General features: G+C 39.7%; 1 long non-coding RNA gene and 1 pseudogene across 2 annotated transcripts in view; both read left to right on the forward strand.

The window, feature by feature from the left end:
* Gm32624 (predicted gene, 32624) overlaps window positions 1-12324 on the forward strand; it is a 60461-nt gene that overhangs the window by 25537 nt on the left and 22600 nt on the right. The window lies entirely within an intron of this gene.
* Window positions 3025-3149, forward strand: Gm25715 (annotated as a pseudogene).

A 12324-nucleotide genomic window follows, 5' to 3' on the forward strand; every position in this document is an offset into this window, starting at 1 on the left:
CTGATTGGAGGAAGTGGGTCGTGAGTAGAAGTTGGGTGAAGTAGTCACTGAGTGTTATAGTCTAACTTGTATTCTAGTTCATCCTCGCCAATTCTTGATCTTCCCAGATACTGAAAAGAAGCCATATGATAAGCTTGGAAGGTCATAAGAAAAGCCACCATTGCCATGCATTCTCCACTTTAATGGACCCTGTCTCCTAAAGTGTAAACCAGAAAGGGGAAGAAAATACTCGCAGGAGATAGTGAGTGGGAGGGACTTGGGAGGAAGTGAGGAATTGGGGTGTGGGGAACAGGATCAGGTGTGGGAGGAAATGGGGATGATATACAGAGGGTCAGGAATTTGAACAGAGGTGTATAGCAGTGGGAGATGGGGAACTGGGTGTAGCCACCAGAAAGTCTCAGATGGGAAGCAAGAGGCTCCCAAGACCCAATGGAGATGAGATTGGCTGAAATGCCCAACCAAGCCAACCAAGGAAAGGAAGAACCTTCAGAGACGATATCCAGAGCTTAGGCAAGATCCCCAGGTGGGGGATGGGGTCACCCACTCATCTCCAGATTTTTAACCCAGAACTGTCCCTGTCTAAAGGAAATACAAGGGCAAGTGTGGAGCAGAGACTGAAGGAACACCCATCCACTTGGGGATCCACCCCATATACAGACACCAAAACCAGACACTCTTGCTAATGCCAAGAAGTGCTTTCTGACAGGAGTCTGACATAGCTGTCTCCTGAGAGGCTCTGTCAGAGCCTGACAAATAGAGGCAGATGCTTGTGGCTAACCATTGGACTGAGCATAGGGACCCCAATGGAGGAGTTAAAGAAAGAACTGAAGGGACTTAAGGGGTCTGCAACCCCATAAGAAGAACAATAATATCAACCAACCAGAACCCCCCCCCCCCAGATCTCCAAGGGGCTAAACTACCAAACAAAGAGTATACATAGAGAGACACATGGTTCCAGCTGTATATGTAACAGAGGATGGCCTTGTCTGGCATCAAGGAGAGGAAAAACCCTTGGTCCTGTGAAAGGTGTATGCCACAGTGTAGGAGAATGCAAGGGTGGGAAGGTTGGGAGTGGGTGGGGGAGTGGGGGAGAGAGCACCCTCATAGAAGCAGGGAGAGGGGGATAGGATAGAGGGTTTCCAGAGGGGAAACCAGGAAAGGGGATAACATTTGAAATATCCAAAGAAAATATCCAATTAAAAAAAAAAAACTTTCCTTCAAGATGCTTTTTTGAGGTGTTTTTATGAAAGCAACAGATGTATCTAACAAGTTCATTGCTGAATTATTCATTTTTCTTGATGGATATTCTTGTGTTAATATATTTTGCTGAGACTTTCATATGCAGATATTTGCGTGGAGGATATGTTTGTGTGTGTGTGTTTCTTTTGATCAAATATACCCATTTACCACTTCTCCAATTTCTTCTCTATGCACCTACCACTCCCCCCCAAATTTATATGATATGATTTTAAATCCATTGAGTCATCTGATTATGTGATCAAATGTAGGACACTCTACAGAAGCATGGGTAGTTTTTTTGGTGATTTCAACACTGAGAAAAACTCCCAGCATCTATCAGTTGCCAATAACTTCTTAGCTGAGGGTATGACATCATATTTTACTCCTCCATTCATTCTTAAAGCATCGTTGGCTTGATCTTGTACAGATCTTGTGAATGCAGTCTCAGGCACTGTGAGTTCATGTGTGCAACAGTCTCATCATGTCAAGGAAATACCATTACATGTCACGTTTACATACCTCTGACTCTTACTGCCTTTTGGCTCCCTCTCAGTGATGACCACTAGGATTTAGGTGTGAGATGGCAGAACTATTTAGATCCTAGCATTTCACAGTTGCTTAGTCTCTACACAGTGAACAGTTGTGGGTATCTGTATCAATGTGCATTGACTAAAAAAAGAAAGTTTTCTGGTAAGGGTTAAGTTATTCAATAATCTATAGGCACAACAATAAGGACTTGGGAGCCAGTTTATTACTATGCCCACTTACCAATATAATCATATTTTATTTTCCTCTAGGTCCCAGGGCCTAACTATCCATGGGTTTTTAAAGAAATTAATAAGACACCAAAATACAGAACTCCCACCCACATGATGGAATATTAAAATTAATTTGGAAAAATGGCCACCCTGCCAAAATCAGTTGATGGGTTAAGTGCAATCACAACCAATATCCCAATGCATTTCTCCACAGAAATTGAAGAAAACATTCCTAAATTCACATGGAAAACACAAAAGATCTACAGGATAGCCAAAACAATCTTGCATAATTAAAAGTTTGTGAAGAAGTTATATTAAAGAGTCTTGGCAATAACAATAGAATGGAACTTGATTAAAAAAATAGACACACTGACAATGGAACAAAATGGAGGGCCCCTATATACACATGTTCCTATAGTCTCTTGATTTTTTACAAAGAAGCGAGAATATACATTGGGGACAAGTCAGTATCTTGTTTAGTGTTTCTAATGCTGTGAAGAGACACCATGACCACAGTAACTTTTATTTTTAAAAAATTTAATTGAGGCTGGCTTATAGTTTTAGAAATTTAGCCCATTATCATCATGGCAGGAAGCATGGTGGCAAGCAGGCAGATGTGGTGCTGGAGAAGCAGCTGAGAGTTCTATATCAAGAACATGGGCAGACAGCAGGAAGTGAATGTGACATTGGGCATGGCTTAAGCATCTAAGACCTCAAACCTACCCTGAAAGAGACACACTTCTTCTAACAAGGTCATACCTACTCCAGCATGGCCATGCCTCCTAATAGTGCCACTCCCTGTGAGTATGTGGGGGTCAATTTATTTCAAACCACCATAGACAGCAATAATCTTGGTGTCTGGGATAGGTGCTTAACATACTTGCATGTTGTAGTATTCAGAGTTTTTCTAAGCAATTATGTCATGTTGTTGTAGACTACAATCCAATCACATCTTCATTGAATAGGGACTGTCACACACCAGGGGATGTCCTCCTAATTCCTGCCCTTGACTAAAGGACATTCATTCTCTGCCCCTAAAAGGCATTGCAGGTATGGCTACTGTCATGGTGTCAGATGTCAGAGAAGAGCAAGGCTATGTCTACCCTATGTGTTCTGACCTATGACCATCTGAATGAGTAGTAGCCTAACATTACATGAAAGAGTGAGCCTGAGATGACCACAAGTTCGGTGCCAAGGAGCTTGACAGGGTGATAGCCTGAGACAACCACTAGTAAGGTGATACCCAGGCCTTTATGACTCTCAGGATCAGAGGTAAGCCAGAGACTAGAAGAACCCTGTCTGTGACTGAGGGGCCCAGACAGGAATAGCCCAAAACAGATGATCCTCACATGGGACCACTCAGGTTGGTAGGGTAAGGAGCAAACCCAAGATGACTACCAGATCAGTGCCATGAAGCCTACACAGGGACCTACCTAGGCTTAGAGGACCACCAGTCAGATCTGAAATGAGGCTAGATCACTCCTTGTTGCCATAATGAGTAGTGGGTCCAAGAGGAGCAAGAACATGGTGGGGAAATGGAAGAAAAAGATAAACTGAAGGTTGTGGGTGCAATGAAAAGGGGCAGAACTGGAGACACAAGGGTAGTGAGGAACAGCCCGATGTGAGTAGAAAGTGATGCCATGTCTGAGTTCATGGTCCTGCAGCAGCAAGGTCTGTTAACTGCAACGGTCAGTCAAATATCCCTGGTCTGGGCTGCTCCTGGGAGACATGTTGATGTCTGAGGGCTGTGCAGAACTGAACCCACCCCTCACCTGGACATCTTGGGAATGCTGGACCTGGGAGCATGAGAGTAGGAGAGCTGATCCTGCCCCTAGCCACCTGCAGTGCCCAGAAGAGCAGGTTCTACACCTCCACTGGGCAACACAGTGGAGTTGACCCTGATGTCAGGGGCACCAGTTAGTCCTGAGGGTGTGAGCATGGGAGAGCTGTCCTGACAATTTGACCGGCATTGAATGACACTGTCGAAGGAAAGATCTCACACACACACACACACACAAACACACACACACACACACACACACACACACACACACACACACACACACCCTACCTTGTTTCTTGCCACCTACAACAGGCAGGGAACCTATACCTGGGGACATCAGAGTGGGCAAGTTCTCCTTGCCCATCACCTGCTTCAGCACTCAGCACAGTAGAGCTAGTCCTGGATTCGAGTGTTGGGGGAGAGATGCCTTCTTCCCTTTCCTCATTCCTCACCATCCATGACAGGTAGGAGAGATGGCCTGGGGGGATCATGTGAGTGTAACTGACCATGTCCCTTGCTGGCTGCAACACTTTGAACAGTGAGGCTTGTACTTAACTTGGGCAGCAGGATAGAGCTGGTCCTGGTTGTTGGGGCTGCTGGTGAGCCAGCCCTGAGGGCTTGAGAGCAGGAGGACCAGCAGGGTAACTAGCTCAGATAACTCTCAAGCCCAGATCCACGACTGTGAATAGGTCCACCCCACCATCTACCCCATAAACAAAGTGCTGGAGTACATAAAGATACCAGTCCTACATATCCAAAACTACAGGATCTCCATGACACAGGGCAACAAAATATTTGAGAAAAGTCTAAGTGATGTTCCAGTATTGAAGAATAGCAGAAGCCAGAGGCCTCATACTAGACCAAGGAGTCATTGCAATAAACATTTGCAAGCAAAGAACCATAGTCAAAAGTGTATACCGTGGGACACACTGTGGCAGACTAAAGCTTCCACAGTGAGAGTATTTTTCTCTGTTGTGGGAGATGAGATTGCAAGGGTATAAGTCAGAAATAAGGGGAGGGAGAGATGAGTGATATTAGAATGAATGATGTGAAATTCACAAAGAACCAATAAAAAAATACTTTTTTAAGTTTTTCTTTTTAATTCAACAATGAATCCTCCTGCACACTTCTACTCTGAGTCTTTTGCTGGCTTTTGTAAGCACTGTGGTTATCTCAAGACTGTGATACTCAGTTTCCTTTTGATGTCATTTATGCTTTGCTCTGTTCTTCCTCAGCTTACTTTGACACCCAGAAGACATATCTTAATATTAGGTAGAGATCCCTGTGGTATTGTTGCAAGGAGCTCAGCAGAGATGAACACCCAGACACAGTTTAGGGCAATAAAAATGTTTAATCCACCTGGCTGGGACTACACGTAGGTATTTAGGTCCTAAGTATGTCCTGGACCAGTTACACCAAGGGTATTTTATAGGCAAAATCCATGTCTTGGTTTCTTGATCTGCAGCTGTAGTAGGAGCTTTTAGGCAAGCAAGCAGTTTAGCAGAAACTAAAACGAGCAGTTAGCTAGTAGGGGAGCTACTGTCCAATAGGTTATTTAACTGATGGCAATATAAGTTAGCTGGAGCATTTTGGCCTTGGGTCCTAGAATAGAGTTGTGTAATTTTTCAAGGGATTTTCCATGAAGGAGATCAAATTCTAATTTAACCTGAAATGGACTCAGTAAGAATACAAAATGGAGGAAACTGCACTGTCTTGCCTTGTCATAGAGCCTACTTCTCCTTAAGAAGCAAACTTCTGGGAACTAATTAACTATAGATGTTGACATTTGTCTCCAAGATATAAGAAGGTATAAATGAGATAGTGCATAAAAAGGTAAAATTGTAATCAGATCATCAGAACAATGGTCAGTTTAATTATGCCTCAAACCCCTGCAATCCTTCTAAATATGGGTATATTCATTTATACACACATACACACACACATATATATATGGATATAAAGTTTATGTGTGTATGTATGTGTGTATTACATAGTGAAATCCCAGCACCCAACCCTAAAATGTGACCTTATTTAGAAATAAGTTATTATCATTAATGTGTTTAGTTAAAATGCAGTCATAGTAGATGACTATAATACAACTACTGCCCTTGTAAAAAGATGCCATGTTAAGAATAGGAACCAGACAAAAACTTTCTATGAAGATGACAGCAGGACTTGGTGAAATGCATGTACCATTTAAGACTTAGGCTTAAGAAGAAATCAAAAGAGCAATATGGAATATATTCTTCAGAAGTGCTACAAAGTGGAGCCAGTTGTAAATATCTTAGATTTCTGGATTTCAGAACCAAAACAATAAACAATTTCTCATGTGTAACACAGAAAGTTCTTGGGAGTTTTTTACTGTAGCCATTGAAAACTAATACTCTAGCTCATACAAGAAACCAGAATGCTGAGACATAGTCACTAAGTTGAAATATGCACAGTTGGCTGGTTTTCCTTGTTATAATATTCCAACTGAAGAGCAAAATTTTTCTTTTCTGTAAAACCTATTTTCCACATCATATCATTGAAACTTAAACTTCACAGTAACTTATTTGATTTCATATAACATTGAAATCTTCAGTACAAGATAGGTTACTCATTATAATTATAGTATATAACAAGAAAGAAAAGAAAAAAGAATTGAGAAAAGAAGAAAGAGAAAGAAAGAAGAAAGATAAACATGTTGGTCAACTAATAGATATTCTAGCTATTTTAGTCTAACTGTGCTTAAATATATATATATATATATATATATAACATTAATATACATATATATGTGTTCACATGTGTACCTATAGATACATATGTATATGTGTGTATATTTATATATATATATATATATATATATATACATATATATTTCTATCTATTCCCTTAATTTATCTCAACTATTTAATTCAAATAACTTTAACAAAATACAGTACAGTTTGACTATCAATAGAGCATATATAACATTAAATTTTTATGCTTTTGAACTGATTCTCAAAGCCTTCATTTGTACTTCAAACTTTCTGCTGTGTGAAGTAAGAAATCTGTAAACTTTGTTAGCATGCAAAATTGTGTGATTATCTCCCATCTATTTTTTCCTAAAGCTTGTTATAAGGGGCAGGTCTTAGTAACAATGCTACAATAGCTAACATTTTTGATGGTTTACTATGGGCCAGTCTCTGTGTTAACCATTATCATATTAAATGGCACACTCAACAGGATTAATTGACATGTAAATGAGTCTCTCCAGGGCTTACTGCTTAGGTACTGAATCACCATTTTTATCAATATTGAATTGGAGCCATTTCAAACAGAATAATTGATACCAGATTAGATGTTTTTAATATTCCAATGTGCTTTCTGGGAGAGTTAAGAATACCAGACAGTTTGTGATTCCAAGGTGGTGTTTGTTTTGCCTTACAGACATAGTCTGCCTTTTACTTCAACAACTGTGAAACTTGGAATTCTTTGGAACACTAAACTCATTTCACAATGTAGAATTGCCAGTAGCTGGCAGTCTTATAGTTTCAACTTGATATTCAAAAACACTTGTCAGTTTTGGTCAAGAATCATTAAGTAAAAGAAAAAAATGTGTATCTATTTCCCCCTTTCCAGAAAAGCCAGCATTTGTCACACACATTTGAAGGAACTGTTTTACTAGTATATACCAGAACACTGTCATAAAAAGATTCACCTCTAGTAACTAAGCCATAGCTGGTTTGGCCTCTGAGAACCACATGAACGAATGCATATTGATAATAAATATTGGTAGTTAAGATGCATATGAGTTCAAGTTAAGTTATAGGACATATTTCATCAATTTCTTTAGGTCTCATCTGCCATATCCCTGCTTCCTTACCTCTACACCTCTTGGATTCCAATTGGATAAAAGATAACAAAAAGTCAGTCATCTTCAGGACTAGTGAAATTCTGATAGATGTACATTGTTTCCTTGGTTTTAAAGTAGCTTATAATTGTGTTTAGTCCTCATGACAGAGAAGGCTGGGGTATTTATAAGATATAGACCTGGAATGGGAATGTGCTTATGATCTCATTGCTGTAATACACACACACACACACACACACACACACACACACACACACACACACATTCCTTCTATAGTCTTTGCATTCAGGTTAGCCACCAAAACACAATGCAAAGTTTTGTTCCCTATTTTCAGTGCTGGGATTTGAACCCAATGCCGCATTTTGTAAGCACACAGTACATGTCCTATTCAACCATACCCTCATCCTATGCTTGTGCTTTGTCATAATTCATTTTCCCAACATCCTCTTGAGAATAGGAAATGACCCTTTAATACCCTTTCTTCCAGGACATAAAATATTCTTCATGATTTAGGTGCAGTAGAAATTGTGATTGCTTTTAATTAATGTATGATTGAGGTGTCTCGTGCTATGGACTATTATTATCAAAAGCACCATCAGTACTGTTCACACGTCAAAAAAATAAGATTAAAAATCAATGTGGTTTCAAAGGCAAAAATATTTCTTTGACTTATACAGGCAATACAATAGATACTATGACATAAGAAGTCACTTAAAACCATGGTTCTCAACCTGTGTGTCACATATCAGATATTCTGCATTTCAAATAATTATATTACAATTTATAACAATAGCAAAATTATAGTTATAAAATAACAACAAAATAGTTTTATGAGTGGAGGTCACCCCAACAGGAAGAACTGTGTGAAAAGTCACATTAGAAAGGTTGAGAACCACTGTTTTAAAGTGTCAGTCTAATTTTTAAGGAAAAAAAATTAAGTGTAGGATGACAAGTACACAAGTCCTGTGGTCTGATCCTCATACATGTATATACATATCAGAACACCTAACTGTGTCCCACAAAATACGTATGATTATTTCTCAATTCAAAAACTAAATAGAGGATTGAGAGGTGGATCTGTAAATGAAAGCATGTGCTCTAAAAACAGAGGACCTGAGTTCAAATCTCCAGCTGGCCACGACCACATTTCCCTCGAACCAGGTAGAAAGTGGCAGATTTCAAGATCCTGAGAGCTCCTTGGCCAACTAACCTAGCTAGAAGGGCAAGTTTCCATTTCAGTAAGAATTCATCCTAAGTAAGGTAATCCAATCACAAAAGAACACACATGATATGCACTCACTGATAAGTGAATATTAGCCCAGAAGTTCAGAATACCCAAGATACAATTTGCAAAACTCAAGAAGAAGGAAGACCAAAGTCCACACTTTGATCCTTCTTAGAAGAGGGAACAAAATACCCATGAAAGGAGTTACAGAGACAATGTTTGGAGCAGAGACTGAAGGAATGAGCATCCAGAGACTGCCCCATCTGGGGATCCATCCCATAACAACCATCAAAGCCAGACACTTTGGCAGATGACAACAAGAGCTTGCTGATAGGAGCCTGATATAGCTGTCTCCTGAGAGACTCTACCAGTGCCTGGCAAATACAGAAGTGGATGCTCTCAGTCATCCATTGGACAGAGCACAGAGCCCCCAATGAAGGAGCTAGAGAAAGTACCCAGGGAACTGAAGCAGTTTGTAGCCCCATAGGAGGAAAACAATATGAACTAACCAGAACCCCCAGAGCTCCCTGGGACTAAATCACCAATCAAAGAAAACACGTGGTGGTACTCACGGCTCTAGCTGCATATGTAGCAGAGGATGGCCTAGTTGGTCATCAATAGGAGGAGAGGCCCCTGGTCCTGTGAAGGTTCTATGCCCCATTATAGGGGAATTCCAGGGCCAGGAAGTGGGTGGGTTGGGGAGCAGGAGGAAGTGGGAGGGGATAGAGGATTTCAGAGGGGAACTAGGAAAGGGGATAACATTTGAAATGTAAATAAAGAAAAATAAAAGAAAAAATTTTTTTTAATTCACTAATGTAAACTAAAAGGTAGAGAGCAATAGAGGAGGAAACCCTATATCCTGCTCTGATATCTACATATATGTACAGATACCTGAATCTTCATTTATATACTAGAGAGAGAGAGAACTCTTAAAATGTTTTGCAAATCCTTGGCTTTGAACATTGTAAGGCATTGGTTCTCACAGTTATAAAGCAAAGCTCTTCGAATCAGGCAAAATGATCTGATACACTTTGTTCCACTTCTCCCAGTTTCTTCTGTGACTTGTGAAGCCTGCTAACCCCACACTCATCCTAGAACAGTCCACATGTACTAAGGGGATAGTGGAAGTCAAAGTATTTTCATCTTAAATATTACATGACAGCTGACATCCTGTTTGTTTCCCCTGCTGACTTTTATTAAATCGAAATATGAAAAAATACTTTCTCTATGACTCAGAAAACATTCGGAACAGAGGGCAGCAAGAATAGACTGGGAGTCATGAAAGCTGAAGAACTGAGCCACTGAGTATCACCTATGTTCCAGTGTCAAATATGGATTAAATTACAGGACAGAGGAAGAAAGCTGATTCTTATGCTAAGCTAAGGCAAAAGCAATAACTAATGTGCTTCTCCCAACCACATACAATTCTGCATTTTAAGTGTAAGGAGGCTGAAGAACTCTTTGCTCTTTTAAGTGATATAATTGAAAGGTCTTAGGGTAAAATTTGCATGGAGATTTTAAAAAAAAAAATATCCTAGTAGTCATGACAGCATTTGCAATGAGGTGTGCCCTTAACGAAATCCCTTATGATTTTAGGAAAAGTTAGCAAGAATAGTAAATTCATGAATGACTTGTTCCTAAGCATCAAAAAGATTGGAAAGAAAGGACCAGAAAGATAACAAGGCAGGCAGAGGTCCATGACAGTGTAGATAGATGCTCTAAAAACACAAAGCAGGAATCCAGAAAATGGTGAATCCTACCTCATCCCTCAGTATTTAAGAATGACTTATTCTCAAAACAAACCCAATAACTGGTCAGATTCTTGAAGAAATTTTAGGAATTAAGGAGTCAAAGTGATCCAAGGATGGTAGAAGAATTATTCAGTCCAACTGCCCTTTCAACGATGGAGAAAAAGCTCAGAGTTGAATAAATACAATGCACACATAAGGTGGGAGTAGGAGTATGAATACCGGTGCAGAATGATCTTATTTTTGGTGACTAGAATGTACATTAATTACACTGGATGTGATTGCCTTTCAGTATATTTGGACTTTAAATTGAAATTTCAACAGAGATGTGTCCTTAAAGGGTGAAGGCATACCATGTGACATGAAGACAAACAATGTGGGTAGGGCTGGGATATGTTCAAGGATGGAGATAAGTCTCTGAGCAGGGAGTAGCTGTATTATAAGATTCCAGTTGGAATATTGCTAAGGAATGAGTATCAAGGGAGTAGCCTGAATCCACATGTAGCAACGTGAAAGCTCTATTTAGTAGTCACTCTGACTCATTCCTGTACTGGCACAGGAGTATAGCTGGTTCAAAGAAGAACAGGAAGAGTCATGGTTACAGAGCATTGCTTCCAGAACCAAAGAATTCATCATACATGCTTGAAAAGAAAACAAGAGAGGGAGGCAAAAGCTGGATGACACAGGCACCAATAATCAGAGAAGATAATGAAAGACATCCAGGAATCACTCATATTCTAAGGTCATGGTGAGTTATTTTAGGATTTCATGACACTGAATTTATTACTTAACATAAATTCTACAGTAAAAAAATAGATAAGTAACATAAAATGATGTAATAACCATACACATACATTTATAACTATTTTGTCACTAGGTGTTATTTTTTTGTAAAATAATTAAATGGCAAGTAGACCTTAAAAATAAATTAGTAGAAAAATCTAGAAGTTAATTGAAGATCAGTATAGAGTCAAAACTTCCAAATATTTACCATTTTAAAATATGACCTAAGGTGACTTGAAGAAAACAAGCTTCCTACTGTCAGCTCATACCAAAAGACAACTCACTTACAATGGATGCCAATAATAAAGTTCTCATGTTTGTGTACGGTTAAACTAGGTCACTAATGGCAGAAGAGTAAAGAAAAGAAATTCAAATTATGTGGTTTTGCTATGTTCTGAGCACTTTGCATTTTCCAGTGGGAAACATTCCTTTCCTAGTTTTATCAATATCAGCTAAGGCATAGAAAATGGAAATTTTTTTGTCAAACCCATCATTGCAAATACTGCCAGTCAGACACAATTTCCTTTCTCTCCTTTCTTAATTACAAAATCCCTCACTTTTCAGCCACATATGCAACATCCACATACTTGGCAGCCCATAATAAAGACTGCAATTCCCAGCCTTCTTTGCATCTTCTGATAAGGTCCAGCCAATATCAAAAGAGGGAACATCAGGGTTGGATAGATGGCTCAGTGGTTAAGCAAGCTTGCTGCTCTTACTGAAGATGCAAGATGTGTGCCCAGGACCCATGTTAGGTGATTTGCAGCCATCTTGACTTCACACCTTACACTCAGCACTTTCGGCCACTGGGTCACTGCTATTGGTGGTAGTCGGTGTCTCTCTCATTGAATTTAAGATCCTCTCACCAAGAGAGAAGTCACACCTGGTTCTGGAAACCTAGCCACCTATCTAGGGCTGGTGACAGCATGGATCCTGGAAGAGTAGCTACA

This window comes from Mus musculus, chromosome 16 (genome assembly GCF_000001635.26).
Source record: "Mus musculus strain C57BL/6J chromosome 16, GRCm38.p6 C57BL/6J".
Classification (NCBI taxonomy): Eukaryota; Metazoa; Chordata; class Mammalia; order Rodentia; family Muridae; genus Mus; species Mus musculus.